Here is a 16,455-nt window from a genome sequence, read left to right as displayed (position 1 = left end):
ATTTATCCATATTTTGAGCTTTGAAATGCCTCACCTCACTTGATCTTCACGGATCTACCCGGGAAGATAGTCTTGGTTTTACTTTTCATACGTGATGGAAGGGAGACTGTAAGCTCAGAGCAGTTAAGTGATTTTTCTGATAAATTAATGGAGACTTGAAATAAGATCTTCCGAGTCCGAGCTCAGAGCTCTTTGTAATTGCCCAAAGCTTGAGTGAAGACATTCATTCTCGTGATAAACGTCAGTCTTGAAAACTCTCTCTGCCCCCTAAAGAATGTAATTTCATTTTTCTAATATGTTGATAGATAGTGGGAGAAAATACGTATCAATTTTAATTCAGAATCTTATGTGCACATTTAATTAAGTGTGTTTTCTTAGATTAAAAAGTCACTTCCCTCCTCATCAGAACTATAGTTAGATAGAGGTAGGCTCAGTAACATTTTCTGCAATGGTAGCATCTAGGTTAAATAAGTCCCTGGGTAGATCTTTTACCTCTTTTTATACTCTTTTAAAAAAAGGCGTTTCCTTTACTTATTCCTCCCAGCACAGTTGGAGAATGTTTGTATCAAGTTTATGCCAGCTTCCCTTCAAAACAGAGAGCAACTGCTTAACAAATGGCAGGTTTATGTAAGAGGAAATCTCCATGGTTTAACGTGCTTTTGTTTCCTGTCAGTATGTACCTTCTGTTTTTGTTCACGCATAATCATCTTGTAACCTGCACAGAAAGGCAAAGAAACCAAGGCTTGGGGAAATGGATATTCAAGCAATTACTTCCACACTGATTTTCCAATTCTTGGCCCAAAGGGCTTTTCATAAGACAGGAGACTCTATTTAGTAGCTGGAGCTGCTGTATGCAGAAGGCTGGATATAAAATAATGCCGCAAAGTCTCCTGTAATATCAGTACATTGTCAGAAGGGCCTCATCATCACTTGAATGAAGCCATCTCTCTAGACTCTGTTTCAGAGCACTGAAGTATTTTGCACATACCTAAGTTGTTGTATTTCCCTAATTTCCCTATTTCCATAATTATTTGTCTTATGTCTCCACTAGACTGTGAGTTTTGACAGAATAGAGACTGACTCTATTCACCAAGGGCCTGCTATTTTTATATTTTCTATGATGTTTGTTGGATCAAAGGATGAGCCACATACTCTAGCGTGGTGTTTCAAAATCAGAAGAGCATGCATTTCAATGGCACGGATCTATGTAATCAAGCCACACTTCACAAAAAGGATGTCATAGATTAGGAATATTTTATATTCATGACGGAAAAGAAACGCCATCTCTCCATAGTGTACTAGGCATGGATTTTCTTACAATGGTCTTCAGCTTACGGAAAAGGATGTATTTCTCTCTGCCTGCCGGAGGAGCTTATTTGTTAAGTCTACAAGCATGTTTTGAGCCTCAATCATGTGAAAAGCACTGTACTGGACACCAGACACTAGGCAAATACAAAAGTGAAACCAACTTAATTTTTTGAGACAGTAAGATCTAGTCAAGAGATGAAAATGTAGGTAGCTAATATCACTCTAAGGGCGAATGAAATGAGCACCATGCTGGCCAAAAATTATGAAAGGGAGAAGGGGTAAGAAGGTCATGGATGTCATCTTTTCATAGGAAAATTGAAGTTTTGAACCACACAGAGATGTGGCAATGGGATTGGTAAACAAGGGGGCATTTCAAAAAAAAAAAAAAATCAATATTTGGGGAATGAGTGGGTTTGTAATACACAGATGAGTTGAAAATGGCTTCAAAATATGTAGCCAGAGGAGATTGTCGAGCACTTTCTTGAGGAAATATAGGAGGACTTTCCTAAATTCTATGTAGGAGGAATTTTGTAAGAGATTATTCCTGAGTGAATTTGACATTTGGAATGTTTACAAGTCACACTAAATGCTTAATTTGATCATTTTAAAATCCTAAATTCATGAGGCTGGGCTGGACTTAGGGACTCACTTTCAAAGAACAAAGCATGGAAAGGGAGAATAATTGTATAATAGAGAAACCTGGTACAAAATATCTTGGAGAGTATTAATGTCATCAATGACATCATGCTGACACCATGTTTCACCTGACGTAGTGATGTGACCAGTAAGACATTCCTCCTTAGGTATTTTTTCTTAAGACTAGTAACTAGAGTCTAATTATAAGAAAGCATTGGACAAACCCAAACTCACAGACATTTTACAAAATACCTGACCATTATTTCCCAAAGCTCTAGGGTTATACAGAATAAGGAAAGATCAAGCATAGTTATCTATTGATTAAAGGCAGTGTGATATCCTAGATGGGATCCTGAAACAGGAAAATAATATTGGTGGAAAAACTGATGAAATATAAATGAAGTCTGGAGTTTAGTTAACAGCAATGTAGCAATATTGGTTTCTTAGTTTTGATAAATGTTCCAAGATAATGTAAGATGGTAATATTAGGGGAAACTGACAATGTTTACATTGATATAATTGGCCTACATTTTGAAGGCTGGGACCCTGTGATGTAATGCTAATATCATTAACAATGACAAGTCAAATTTCTAAAGCATTGTCACATATGCTGACTCATGATGGCACAATGTCATAAGGCCGGTAGAACAGGATTTTTTTTTTAAATGTCCATTTTACAAATGAAGAAGCAGTGACTCAGAGATGAACTTACCCAAGATAAAAATTGTCAGTGCTTTGAGCTTAAATCATGATCTTATGATCCAGACACTGTGTTATTTTCACTTTCACCAATTACTAGAAAGACAGGCCGATGTACATACACACGTGTGTGTGTCTGGATGGGGAATGATATAAGAAACGTGGGGTGGCTAAGTAACTTGAGATAACAATCAAATTTCAATTGAAATGAAAACTCTATTGAAGAGTGAAGTCTTAAGAATAATGAATGAGCTGAACTTCTGTTTTTTGAAACTCACAAATTTGTTTTTTGTTTCTCTTTGGCCCACCTCTCTACCCTGATGTATTAGTGAGTTTCTTAATAAAAATAAAGTAACCTCATTTCCGCAGTTTCGGAAGTATGCAGAATTATTGCGCTTTGGAGCCCCGGAACCACATTTCCCATTCTTTTACTAGTTCTGGCTTGATCATCCTACATTTCTAAAGCTGATTCACATGTCATGTGGATCAGAAATTTGTTACAACGATTCTGCTCACACATTTGGTGTGATATTTTTTCCTATTTAATTTTTCTTGTCCTGATTACAATAACTGGCCCAGTAGCCGTTAATCGGGAGCACATACTTGCAGTTTATAAACAGCAATAATTTAAAATATGAATTCTCTACGTCTGCAACTACCCCTCCCCCATTTTCAATCTCATTCCTTCTCTAGCAGCATAAATCAGAAAGTAAAACCTCTACAGGGTTCCGTTTTACCTTTTCAAATAATGTGTTCTTAAAGATGAAATAATTATGCTGCTGTTTCAGATCAAGGTTTCAAAGGAAGAGCCTCCTGCGGATACTTATATACACTTACATACGAAAACGGATGTTTAAAAGCAGGTAGATCAGTATTTGTCCTAAAATGGGATCTTCCTCGTTGATTCTGGAGCCTGAGGAGCTATCCCTATGCTTTGCTGCCACCTTGGCAATCCAGAAGGATTTACAACGGAGTCCTGCACAGGGAGGGCTGGAAGCAGCGTTCCCACTGCCTCTGTGGCTGGCACAGCTCAGGGAGGCATTTGAAATGGCTATTACTGAATCCCATTGGCTTGGGTATGCTGCAAAGAGAAATTAGAACGACTATCTGGTGGAAAAACACTTTCTCTTTTTTTAAATAACTCAGTTTCAGCAAGATCCACGTGCTATCCTCTGAATGCTTTATAACGGCTCCGTATTTCTTTCTTTCTTTAGTCCGGAATGGAGTCGAAGGAAGAAGGAATCGGTTGAAGATGTCCGCGTGTGGATCTGAGTTTGCGCTCTGAGCGACGTCCTGGCTCATTGTGGTGTGACGGTGACAGCAGAGACGCTCTGCTAACACCGTTCTCTTGTCGAAGCTTCCATCCAGCGTTCAGGAGATGAATCGCCTCCAACTCCAGTTAACTTCCTGGGAGTCCAGAGCGCTTAGTCAAAGCTGTTCACAAAACGCAAAGCATTTGGGCAGCCAAGGCAGAGGCTCCCGTATTCTCTATTAAACCGCTTCCAAAGGAGATGGGAAAATATCGCGGATCAAAACGTAGGCGCTTAAAGCTGACCTGCTGCTTTCAATGTTGGGACTTGGATTTTTTTTTTTTTTTTTTGTTTTGTTTTTTTTTTTTTTTTTTCGTTTTTTTTGTTTTCTGGTTTTTGTGCGTTTTCTCTCTCTCTCTCTCTCCATCTCTCTCCATTTCCTACTCACGTATCAAACTCCCTCTTCTCCCCCCACCCATCTTCCGTTGTGGTGTCTTCGTCTCAATTATTTGAATCTGTGTCATTAGGCTTACTCGGGAACTCGATGGGCGGGTGGGAGGCAGCTTTTCTTGTGGTTTCATTTACATTTACCATGGGTGGGTGGGTGACCGCCACAATTTGTCCCGCACACGCAACACAGTCAAACAACTAGCTAGAATGAGCGACGAGTTGCAAATCTTCAAAGCGCAGCTAGGAAAGGAAATAATACCGGGGGTGGAGGGCAGAGAAGGAGAGGAATAAAAACCAACTTCGCTGGCAACTTCAATAAATCCGGTAACTGAAGGCAAAAAATAGATTCCGAGGGCTGCGTCTGATCCGGATGACACGCTAGGGCTCCTTCCCATCCTTGAGTCTGGCGCTGGAAGCCCGCCGCTGGCGTCTTGCCACGCGAGTGCCCCTAGACGGCAACACACCCGCTGGAAACGCACGTGAACAAAGCTCGCGTCCCGGCGGCCGCCGCCTGCGGTTTCCTAGTGGATTCCAGCTTCTCCAGGGAGTGGAGGGCGCACACAGGGTTAAGTTAGTCCCCTCCCTGGTAGGAGGGAGAGGAGGGGGATGGGAAAAGCAGCTTACTCTCTCAGGCTGGATACCTCGTAGTTAGTTGTACGTTCGAAACCTGTCGCCTTCACTTGCGAGTTTGGCATCATCTATTGTGGCCGCGGAGGAAGGAGCGCGCGGAGTTAACATCGGTGCTGGCAATCGCCGCGCCCGCCGAGGGGTGCCTCTGGTCCTCCGTCCCAGGTGCCCAGCGGCGAGGCGACACCCCCGCGCCCGCCGCCGTGTCCACCGAGCGCCGGGACCAGGGCGGCAGTTCTCAACGATGGGCAAGAAGGACCTCGACGGCGACCCCTAAAACAATACCATGCCCCGGGAGCCCCGCTGCTGCCGCGTCAGCTTCTTCCCTTTCCACCTCCCTGACCCTGTCGGATTCGGATGAGCCCATTGCCTAGAAGACACGGCCGCCAGGTAAAGGGGCTGCTGTGCCAGGTGAAGTTTCCAGTAACCGCCGGAGCTGTCGCTGCGCGGGCACCACGCTCTCTTTGGGGGAAGATTATTTTTTTTTTTCTGTTTTGAACCAACGTGGGGTGGTCATCAGGGTGGGGTGCTCTAGGCTTTGTCTTTCGCATAGAGAGAAAATAGGCAGCTTAGCTCTCCCCTGACTTTAGGGACGTCTGTCTGCAGGTCAAATCCGTCTGCTCTAAGGAGTTTTGTGACTGAGCTCGGGATCAAAACGCAAATTTGCTAGCCTGCTACAAGGTTGGATCCTAAATTGGGGGTTCCAGAGCCCCTAACCTTGCCGGAGTCCAGTTTCTCCCTTCCCTAGAATGAATCTTAACTTCCATCAGTAACAAGCCCCTCGCCTCATCTGCTGTTAATGTCACCAGAGTTATTATCAAGGTTGTATTTAAAGGCACCAGCCCGTTCCCTGCCCGCAATCCGGATCGGTTAGCGGCTAAGCAGAAGCAGTGGATGATAATTCGTTTTCCTTGGGAGGAGGGGGTGCTTTTTCAAAACCAAGCCGCTTTCCAGCCCCGCTAGTCCTCCTGGAGCTGGCGGGCACTGAACTGAGGCCATCGCGCCTTCCTGGCGCGCCTGCGGGGGTGGCGAAGGCGCTAGGAGCATGGAAGGATGAAACGGGATTGCCTCCCTGAGCCGCGTACGTGGGACGCAGGGAGGGGGCGGATGACTCCCCTAGGCACTGAACGCCTGGGCAAGGAGACTTCGAGGGTGACTGGAGCAGGGCCTTGTCAGCTGCCACCCGGTCTCTGGGGGGGCTCGAGACCTCCTGGAAAGATCCCTCCGCCGCGCCGACCGGTATGGGGCTCGCCTCCTCGCTTTCAGCGCGGGCGCGGTCACTTCTCAATTGTAATCGGGCTCAAGATCAAGGTTGCCGCCGAGTTGCTGTGAGGGCATTAACCAGGGAAAGGAAGCCTTAGGGGAAGACGGAGACTGGGGCAGGCTAGACTCACACCTCACGCCTGAGAAATTCCTGGAGCTTAGGGGCGTCCGGCCAGTGGCAGTTGCGGGTTGAGGCTGAGGCCAGCGCCACAGTCGTCGTTGGCACTTTGCTCCTGGAACCTCCCAGCAAGATGGCACTTACTGTCTGTTCCCCTCCGATTAGCGCCCCCAGCCGCGCTCCCCACCCTCCCAGACATTTATTAGTCACACGCTGTGTTTGGAGAGGAGATGGGCTGTGTGTATCCAAGTCAATGCGTTTTCTTAGCCACCTTTACATAATGCAGCAAGAACAGTGACCCGTGCGCACGAACGGGCTACTCGTGTGTATATGTGTGTATGTGCATGCGTGTGAGCGCGTGTGCCGTCGTGCGTCTCCGCGAGGGCGTGCTTCTGGGTGGACCCGTGCGTGGCTTGGGAGGCAAATCGGGCGTTTCTCCAAGTCGTCTTAACATTTGAGCGTCTTAGGCGCTCAAGTACCTGCAGGCTGTAGACACAACAGGGATGCGAAGGAAATAAAAACAATCGGGGAAGTGATGCCAAGTGACTCAGGTTTTGAACTGAGGACGTGGAGTGCGGTCGCGCCTGGGGCGCGTCCGGAAATCATCTTAAGCGGGTCTCGGGCACCGCCCCAGCCCAACTCTTCTGCCCCAGGAACTGAGGGGATCTAGGAAGTTGGTCCCGGGCAAGTTTTAAACACGCCGGTTCCAGCTCGTGGGCCCTAGCGGCTGCGCGTCTCAGAGTAGCCCAGCGCTTGGCGCGGGCTCGTTCTCCCTCTTCTGTTCAGATTCAGCCTCTCTCCGGACTTGTTAAAACATGACAGCAACTTACTGGAGGCAGGAGGAGCAGCAATGAAAAGAAATGAGAAAACCCGAACCTCCCCCCAACCGTCATAAAGGGACGTGCACCTGGTTTTCTTACATTACTCTTTAACCTTTGCAAAGAGATTGCGAAGTGGAAACGTCACCTGTTTACAAATTAGGCTTCTTTAGCTGTCAAGCCTGTTTCCTAAATCTTTGAAGCTGAATCTCTGGTTGTGGACTGCAATCGATCGGGAAATAAAGAACGCTCTTTCCAGCAGCAGCTGGGATGAGGGGAGAAAATGGGAGTGTTTAAAATAATCATATTAAACTTTAGATTATTTCCCCAGTTAAACTTATTTAAGAAAGTCCAGGATGAGGGAACTAGTGATGGGGTGGGGCGTGGGGGTTGCCTGCACTTGAAATAACGCCATTTTGGTTGAGAGGCTTGCTATATTTTTACCCTTTAATCTCACGTTTCGATCATTTCTCAGTGTCTAAGTAAAAGATCCTCCCGCCTGGAAGCGCATTAGGCAGACATGAGGAGATCGCCTCTCTGGGTTCCGCTGGTGGTATTATCCCTAAAAGCTGGAGGTAAGGGAGAACATCTCCAGGGTAGAGAGAGAGAAAGAAGGGGTGCAGGGAGGGTCAGGGTGGCATTCGCGGTGTCAGCCCGGGCGCTCTGCAATTCTCTTCAGAGAGGACAGGGTTAAAATCCGAGTCTGACTTTGCCTCTTGGAAAGCTTTGGGTAGCAGCCGCGCCTCCCAAGCATTCTTTAAACCAGAAAAGTGGGAGGGACTCCGGGAGGGAGGGAGAGAAAGAGGGCTCGAGAAGGGGAGCGCGCCAGTGCGCGAGGGACGCAGGGAGAGGAGGAGCGCGGGAGCGGCGGAGGCGATCCCGCGAATTCATTACTGTAAACATCTCCCGGGGGTGTCAGGAGGGGTGGGGGTGGGGGCCGCGGCGCCTACATTAGCCGGGCCGCGTCGGACTGAGGCAGCAGTGTGGTCGGAGCAGCCTCCAGACCCGCGCCGGGCGGGCGCAGCACTTGGAGCGAGCCCCGCGCCCGCCCCCGCGCAGAGCCGCTCGCCCGGCTCCACGCCGTCAGCACTCCCGCGTCGGAACTGAGCCCGCCTGGCTCTCCCGCCGATCCCCGGGGTCCTTCGTCTCCAAGGAGCCCCGGCGTCGCGGGGCCGCTTTCCGCCGCCTTCCCCGCTCGCCCCACTTCTTTCGGGGTTCGTTAGCTTGGCCAAGCGGAAAGGGGGAGGCACAGGAGCAGAGGAGGCGGGGGCCGCGGCGGCCGGAGCCGAGAGAAAGTGGCATGCCCGAGCCCTGGAGGCGGAGGTGGCGGAGGACGGGGGAGGACGATGCCGCGGCTCCGTGGGGGAAGTAGGCGAGAGCGAGCGAGGCGAGTGGGGCCCCCGGGCACCAGCCGGCTGCGGGGAGGCGCGCACCGCTCTGAGGCTCCGGCCTCCGCACCCCAAAGCCCCGACGCTGCGGGCGACAGGGTTCGGCCCCAGCAGCCACCGCCTTCGCCACCGCCGCCGGCACCCGGAGGACCGAGCAAAAGTTTGGATCTGGGGGAGGGCGCGGAGCTGAGCGGGATTACCACCAGGGCTGGAAGGAGACCTCGAGAAGCTTCGCAGGTAATGCGCACCCCCATCCCTCTCCCTCCATGCCCCTCCGGTGGGCTCCTGCTCCCCCCAGGAGCTAGCTGTTCGTGGCGCTCGCTAGGTCTGGCTGAAAGTAAGAGGGAGGCGAAGTTCAAGATCCCGGGGATGGGTACTGAGCGCTGGCAGATACACAGTCACGTTAGAGGGATAGCTGTGCAGGGAGGCGAATCCCCGCAGGAGTGGAGGAGAGCCCTCAGCCCCAGTTGGTGCCTCGTCTTGTAGCTCTTTGGAAATTTGGAATGTGAGTTCAGGGGCTTTTAGTATTCTTCAATCCAGAGAAATGATTCATGGATTTCGCTCACCCCCACCTTCTCACTCTCTCACCCCTACCTAGCATATTTTAAAAAAATGTTTTCAACCCGCTGCCTACTCGCCGCTTCCTTTAGCTGGTGCAGGAAAGCAAATTTGGGAGGTGAAAATTGCAAGCGAAGGGGGAAAACTATCCTTTCCCCTTTTGACATCCTCAGAGTCCTCCCTCGCCTTCCTCTTTTGGCGTCATAAAATAGGAACTTTAGAAGTCACATTTTCATTGAGGGGTGAGATGAAACGTGTTAGCCATTGGTGATGTGAATTTGCCATGATTATCCGTGTGCGTGTGTGTGTGTGTGTGTGTGTGTGTATATGTGTGTGTGCGCGCGTGCCCGCGCGCGCGCGTGCGTGTTTAGCGGTGTTGCAGAGAGGCCGAATTTTTATCGGTGGCCTGATGCACGGTGGGGCCAGGGGAGTGAGTGGCCGCGTGTGCATTGAGGTGGGGGGATAGCGGAGGAGAGAAGACGGTCACGTCTCCCCAGCGTGGCAGCCTTACTTTGCGTAAGAAAATAGCTGCTGCTAGCTCCAGGAGCAAAAAGATTCCAGCCCCAACTCCCTGACGCCCCCTTTCCCCCAACTGAGTTTTGAGTTTCTAAGCCGCTCAGTGTTTGCTGCTATCTTTATTATAATCATTACTTATTCACCTGGAAACTCATCCTGTCTTCCCTTGTGAATGGAAATCAGCCTCCAAGAGCTTTTGATTAATTTTAGTGAAGGGAATGTCTTGTAAAGCTTACAGTAAGCTAATCAAGTGCAAGGCACAAATCCGTGTAAATGCTCGCGCAGGAGTGCAAGGTGCTGATTAGATTTCTTTACATGCTGCATTTGCTATGCAAAGCCTCTTCTAAATGGGAGCTATTGCTCCCCACTCAGCTGGGAGGCTCTTTAATCACGCAGGGTTTCAGGGCGCTTTGGAGCATGGCCACTCGCTCACAGCCTTATTGCTAAAAATTTATTATGTCTAATTTCTCCCAGCCAAATGAAGGCTAGCTTCCATATCAGACCGATATTGTCTGCAGACTGAGCTGGCATGACCTTATTAAATCTCCAGTGAAAGGATCCCCAAAATATTTTGAGGTAAATAGAATGCAGGTTGGCATTTGTCCAAGGATGTATTTGGTTGTTGCAGTGTGAATATATAATTTTAGGTCAGTACTTAAAGTGTTAGAACTGGATTATTATTTTTATTTAATCACTGAGCAACATGAGCCAGATACGTATGATGGGACAGACCACCATATTAGAAGAGAACCAATCTGTAGATAATACACATACCATGAAAAGTTGCTTATTTCCCCACAACATGATTGCTCCTGAAAATAGAACTTTTCTTCCTCCCCTCCTCAAAAGCCAGGAACAGGATAGGGTTAACCCATTTATGGATTTTTAATAATCATAGATGACAGTGCAACACCATACTGTCATGTTGAGTTGCAAATCTCTGTGACTGGAGAAGGTTGGAAGATGAAATTTCAAACATTATTCCATTTCTCTGCCAGTAGGTACGAGAAATTGTAAAAAAAATCCAGCTAGCTGTAGCAGAACCTATTACATACCTAGCATGGAAGGAATGCTGTTTTTTTTTTTTTTTTTTTTTAAATGCCCATGTCTTAACACTTCAGTAGTTTCATTGCAGTTTTAGAAATTCCAGGGGATGCTTTTAACACAAGAAAGTAGATTTCCAAATGACACCATGCTGGGCTCCCCTGTAGTCCCCAAGGCACTCATGGCTTTTCCTGTATGCTGGGTTTCAGATTATGTGATTGTATCTGAGTTTGACTTTGACCGGCTGGATCTAATTTGAACCTTTTCCGATGCCCATTACATTTATATTCTGGCCTGCTGGAGAGTTTGATTTAGGATTTAGACATATCTCCTTAAAGCAACCTTATATTTTCCCAGTTTGAAGCTGTGGTTTCAAGAAAAGGCCTGAGTACGTACAAGTCCAGAAGCCTTATTCTGTAGAGACCCAGTGTGAACGTCTGATCTAGTTTGACTCTTCAGCTTTGTACTTTACAAGGAAGAAATTACTGCTTCTGTGATCATCAGTGTCAGAGAGTCTCAAGTTAAAAAACAGTAAGGGGATGTGAGGCTTTTGGTTTTCCTCTCTGTTTAGAAGATTCACAAAAGGTCAAGGTGATGTAATTTTTCTTTTCAGATCAGAAGATAATCATCTTTCGATATCTTTATTTTAATTTCAATTCAAGTTCATTTTCACGAGATTACATTAATAACTTTGTGGTTTCTGCCATGGTGATTCAAATTCAGTCCATTAGTGACCTCTATCTGTGAGAAGTGAATATTCATTGTTTTTCTTCCTTCCAATCAGACTCTGCAGGTTATGTTGGGGGTGGGGACCCCACCTGCTCTTAGTTCTTTCTGGATATTTCAGTTTTTCTAATTCGATTTTTTCTGATACAGAGTTCAGTATGGATAATGATATTTAATAACAGTAATAAAAATGTTATGGGCTAATAGAGAAGCTACTAAATGATTATTCCATATAGCATTGACAACATAATCAACATAAATAAAACACTGGACCTATCCACTGCCAATGAAAGGATTGTACAGTCAGGTAGACTATTGTTTTAGGACTCACAATAGTGCTGAATGTAAGTGAAATTTTATTGCTCCTAAGTGCTTACATAACAAGGGAAACTTGAGACAAGCTCGGAATATATATGCGGTAACTAGACTTCATGGTAGCTGTGTGTATGTCTTTAAATTCAGCTGTGCTTTGACTGTGAACTTATGGTACAGATCAAAGAGTGTGAGAAGAGTATTTATAAACAGATGGACCTTTTAAAGAGACTTTTAAAATTTGATGCCTAATCCAGGTTTGTCTTCTGAGGGTTTTCAAATAGAAATATCAATTTTAGTTGATTATTCTAAATGCTAATTGAAGACAAACTTTACTGAATTTCTTAGGTGGGCGGGTGCCATTATCTGACATTTTCCAGATGGTTTTTGATGTAGTGGTATTTGGGGATATGGAATTTTTAGGAGGTTTTCTTTCTTTTCCCTTGGGCAGGTTTTACGTGAAAGACTTTTTAAGACGAGTTATTATTATTATTAAAGTTAAACATCCATTATACTACCTCAGGCAACTTTCTTGCCTTTTCCACCCTCCAAATTTCTTTGCTTTTGTGCAATTATGTTTTTCTTCTAAAACTACATGTTGAGGATAGAACTATTTTTTTTTTTTACTCTTTTCAGTAATAAGCTACTTCCAATTAAGTATCTGATTATAGTGAAATGCACACACACAAACACACAGCAAGAACCATTTAAGACAGAGATTCTTTTCAAGGTTTTAAGCATGTTCCTTTTTTAAGAGCTATGACACAAATATTGTAATAAAAATATCCTGTGTTCTGATGAATACAGAGACTTATTTCAGCCGCATGGAACAGTAAAACACTGTATTAGCAAAATAATCAGCGGTATTTTGAGTACATGGTCAAAATCTGTTAGAACCTTCATGGTTTCTTTTTTTTTCCCCCCTTGGTGAATTTTGCATCTACTGGTCTTTTTGGTTTTCTTTGATTCCTTCTACTGTGGCTCTTTGAAGTGATTCAAAATTAAACAGTAGCTACTTTTTTAGGGAAATTCATCATGTTATGTTCAGGATTCCAGAAGAGTTAATGATGCAGAAAAAGTCCTGTAAAACATCTTTCTAAAAGAAGTCCTTTTCTTGCAGGCTTCCCACTTACTGGCCTCCTGTATCATTTGCAGTGAATTGGAACTCCGTTATTTATTTATTTTTCAAATACCACCTCTAACTTAATTTAATGTGGGATGTGTTTCTGGAAAAGCAGGCAGCGCCATGTGTCCTGAGTCGCCTGAACAAAGCAGTGTAGTTGTTACAGATCTGTAATAAGGGAAGGTCAAAGAAAATATCCTTGTATAATTTGGGAAGGCAAAGGCCACATTCATGATTCTTAAACACTGGTCAGTTATGGTGCTAATACTTAATAAAGACATAGTTTTTCTGGAAGTTTAATAGTTAAAGACCTTAGCCATTTTTTGAAGCATTCACAAAATAAATCTCTGGCGCTACTAAGCATTAGGTGCTCATTAGAACTGAGCATTTTCCCCACTTTCTTCCCAGGTTGCTTTTAAGGGAATGTGCAAGAAACTTGGAAAAAGGTCTTCTGTTCCCCTCAGTTCACAGATCATATTGTTATATTTCAGTTCTCTTTATTAGAGCTTTCAAGATACGGATAAAAAGAATCTTCCATCTGAACCCTTTAAGAACCTGAGGGCTTTTGGATTTAAACTCACTAAAAAATATCAGGTCTCAAAGTTCATAGATGCTATTAGGCCTCAGAACACTGAAACCACCTTCAGCAGGGAGTAAAAGAACAATGGTTCCTAAAATCGGTTCACAAATATACTGTCCATTGAAGTCAGCAGAGGTCATGTGGCTGAATGGAAAACATTAGACGCACATCGGTCCTGAAATAGGTTCACATGCTGGTGTCAGTCTTAGCCCCAGCTGCCTGTGGGTGTCACTTTCATCAGAATCCAGCATCTAAACAGCCTCTGTGATCATTTCTTCTCCCACTTTGCTCCCAAACATGAACTCAAATACTTAGAAGAAGGAAATAATGCAAGAAATTATAATATTCATTGTGCATATTAAAGAGGAAGTGAGAGGTTAGTGGAATAGTGTGGATAAATATTGGCCATAGAGGTTCCAGGGAGCTCTTTTAAAGATTGGTTTAAAAACACATTCATATCTGCCACAGTTACCCCTGGCCCTCACATTTTCCAGTTCTCACCTACAGGATTTCACTTACTCCTCACAACAGCCTCTGTGAGTTGGTACAAGAAAGCCCTACCTACCTAGCTTCTGATTAGGTAAACAGAGTCAGAAATGAGTTAAGGGATACCTAAGGCTGCACGTTTTACATTATATCACATAAACATAGAATTCTCCAGATTCAGTTTAGAAGTTTCATTTTTTACGAATCCACCCAAAATGATAAGAGTTGTTTTTTTAAAAATTAAAACAGTAAAAAATGTTGCAATCATACAGACATTTAGATTTAAAATAATAGCATGTCACTCTCTTTCCAACATAGTAGAATACAACTTTGCCTGTTCTGAATGAATATAATTTTATGATGTAAACATTTGGCACCTTGACTACGATGGGGAGTGAAAAATAGAGGAAAGAAAAGAAAACCTCATTTTCATATCAGCACACTCCTTTCAATGTACGACCTTGTACGAATTACTTAATCTCTTGGAGACTTAATTTTCTCTCTGCAGAGTTCAACAGAGTTGTTGAAGGGTCAAATAAGATTAATGTGTGTGAAAATACCTTGGTAACAATACAGTGTTATATTCCCATAAAGAGGCCTTATTCAAATTGATAACATTTGTCACTGCATGACTGTCTTGTGCTAGGATAGACTAAGTTTTATATAAATAAGGTGGTAACCAAGACAGAATGCCCTGCCCTTTAGAAGCTTTTGCTCTTGTTGGTGCTACTGTGCACCCAGTAAAGTGTCTAGTAGCCCCTGCCTCATTTGTTCATTCATTTAATGATGGGTTATCTCCTTTTGTGGGTTTGCTCTATGTTGATGCAAGTATCTTTTTAAGGATGAAGGATAATTAGGGTGAATTGAGTTCAAGGGTCAAACTTTGCTTCCTTAATAGCTTGGCTTGATTTTGGAAATTGAAAATTGAGGATCATTTTTGGAAAAAAAATCAATGTTCCCTGAAGTAAGGTTGTTTCTCTTTTTGACAGTTTATACTTTAGCCATCCAAGGTTCCTTTTGCAAAAACAGCGTCATTAATAGAATATGCAATGATCGTTTTAAAGATTTTGTTTTGCAAAATAAGGCAGGCTAGTGCAAAAGACTGTCTTTTTAGTAGTTTGGCAAACCTCTTTAACCCATTACCTGTGTATAAAAAGACATGATTTATTTAGGAAGCCAACATACGTTCCCAAGCTTGGCCTTATTTTGATGATGTTAGTGTCACTAAACCCTGTGGGACAGTTCTTTCTAATTTATTTGCATATTTTGTTCAGTTGTATTTTTACAGTTGTTGGATCTGAGGTACTTTTAACTTTAAATGTTCCAAGCGTGAGCGTGTTTATTTCACTTTGCTAATTTGATTGCATTTAGGCCTTTGTGAAGGTTAATTCTTAATTGTTTTATCATTGCTTAATTGAAGGCTTCAGAAAACACATGCCTATGTGAAATGCGTATTTACAAAATGTACGGTTAGATTGTGATTCTTGGTCAAAATGAATATTTCTATCAGTGATTTGAACATGAAATCTGTATCTAACAAGGTTCTTTTCTGTTTCTGATTTGCTATTTTTCAGAGTTCTGACACTTGCTTATTTTTTTTTAAGTTGATCAGGATTTTAATAATCCGTTGTAAAGTATGTGACCATACAACTGTATTTTAACATGAAAAATTACTTTCGTGTTTGGAAAAATTAATCTGAGTACCTTTTGTTCTGGTAGTTCTGAAAGATATAATAATAATATTTGAAGAAAGAAAATGTTTGCTACTACTCTGAAGAATTCTAATAAAGTGCGAAGAATCTCTAGATACATGCCTGGAAGTTAGTAGGTATTTGTATCTTTGAAATGCGCAAACAAATCTCAGTCTTAGCTACTCTGGGGAGGGAGTCCTGTTATACTCTGAAGTTAGGTAGTGCTGCTAATTTAGCCTATATGTCCCCAATATGATAAATAAAGGAATGAGATAACCCAAGTAATTTTTAATTGGAGATTTTTTTTTCCCCATAGGTCTTAGGGAAACTGTAAATGAAGAAAAGCATAAAATACAACCAGAAAATATATTTTTGTGTGAGTGTCTGGGTCCTTATCAAGGAGATATTCTTGTAGAGGCTGAAGGTATAGACACTGGATGGTGAAGAAGTTTATTTGTTCATTCAGGAGACAGTTTTTAGCCCTAACCATGTACCAGGTGTAGAGTAAGACTAGATGTACCAAAGGTAGGTAAGGCAGGATCCCTCCTTGAGGCCACCCAGGCTGGTAAGGAGAGCAAGAGACACAGAACCTAATTGCATTGCAATTTTATGCATGATTGAAGACAGTGCAGTCAAGACTAAGTGTGCCAGGAATGCATAGTGTTAGTGAAAAGAGCTGTGCATTTGGAGGGGGATAGTGCTGAGTTCCAGTGCTGGCTCTGCCACTTGTTAATTTTGTAGACTTGGCCAGATTTCCAAATGTCTTTTAGTCTTTGTCTCCTCAAGTAGAAAATGGGGGAAAAGACTTTCTATTCACTGAGTTATTCTTCTGAGGATTGAGATAATTGTGTTAAGTGTCTAA

At 44.0% G+C, this 16,455-nt stretch overlaps 1 protein-coding gene across 2 annotated transcripts in view; it reads left to right on the top strand.

The window, feature by feature from the left end:
- The first annotated feature begins 4,993 nt into the window (after positions 1-4,993).
- The window catches only part of FLRT2 (fibronectin leucine rich transmembrane protein 2), an 89,028-nt gene continuing 77,566 nt past the window's right edge, over positions 4,994-16,455 (top strand). The window contains exon 1 of one of the 2 annotated variants that reach the window (XM_012655368.1): positions 4,994-5,360. The gene's annotated coding sequence lies outside the window, so the exon portion shown is untranslated. Of the gene's footprint in view, positions 5,382-16,455 lie in introns of both variants that reach the window. The other variant, XM_012655369.1, reaches the window with a different exon arrangement.

This window comes from Propithecus coquereli, unplaced genomic scaffold, assembly GCF_000956105.1.
Source record: "Propithecus coquereli isolate 6110/MARCELLA unplaced genomic scaffold, Pcoq_1.0 Scaffold474, whole genome shotgun sequence".
Taxonomy (NCBI): domain Eukaryota; kingdom Metazoa; phylum Chordata; class Mammalia; order Primates; family Indriidae; genus Propithecus; species Propithecus coquereli.
Note: the sequence above shows the minus strand (reverse complement) of the source record. Positions and strands in the feature narration are given on the sequence as shown.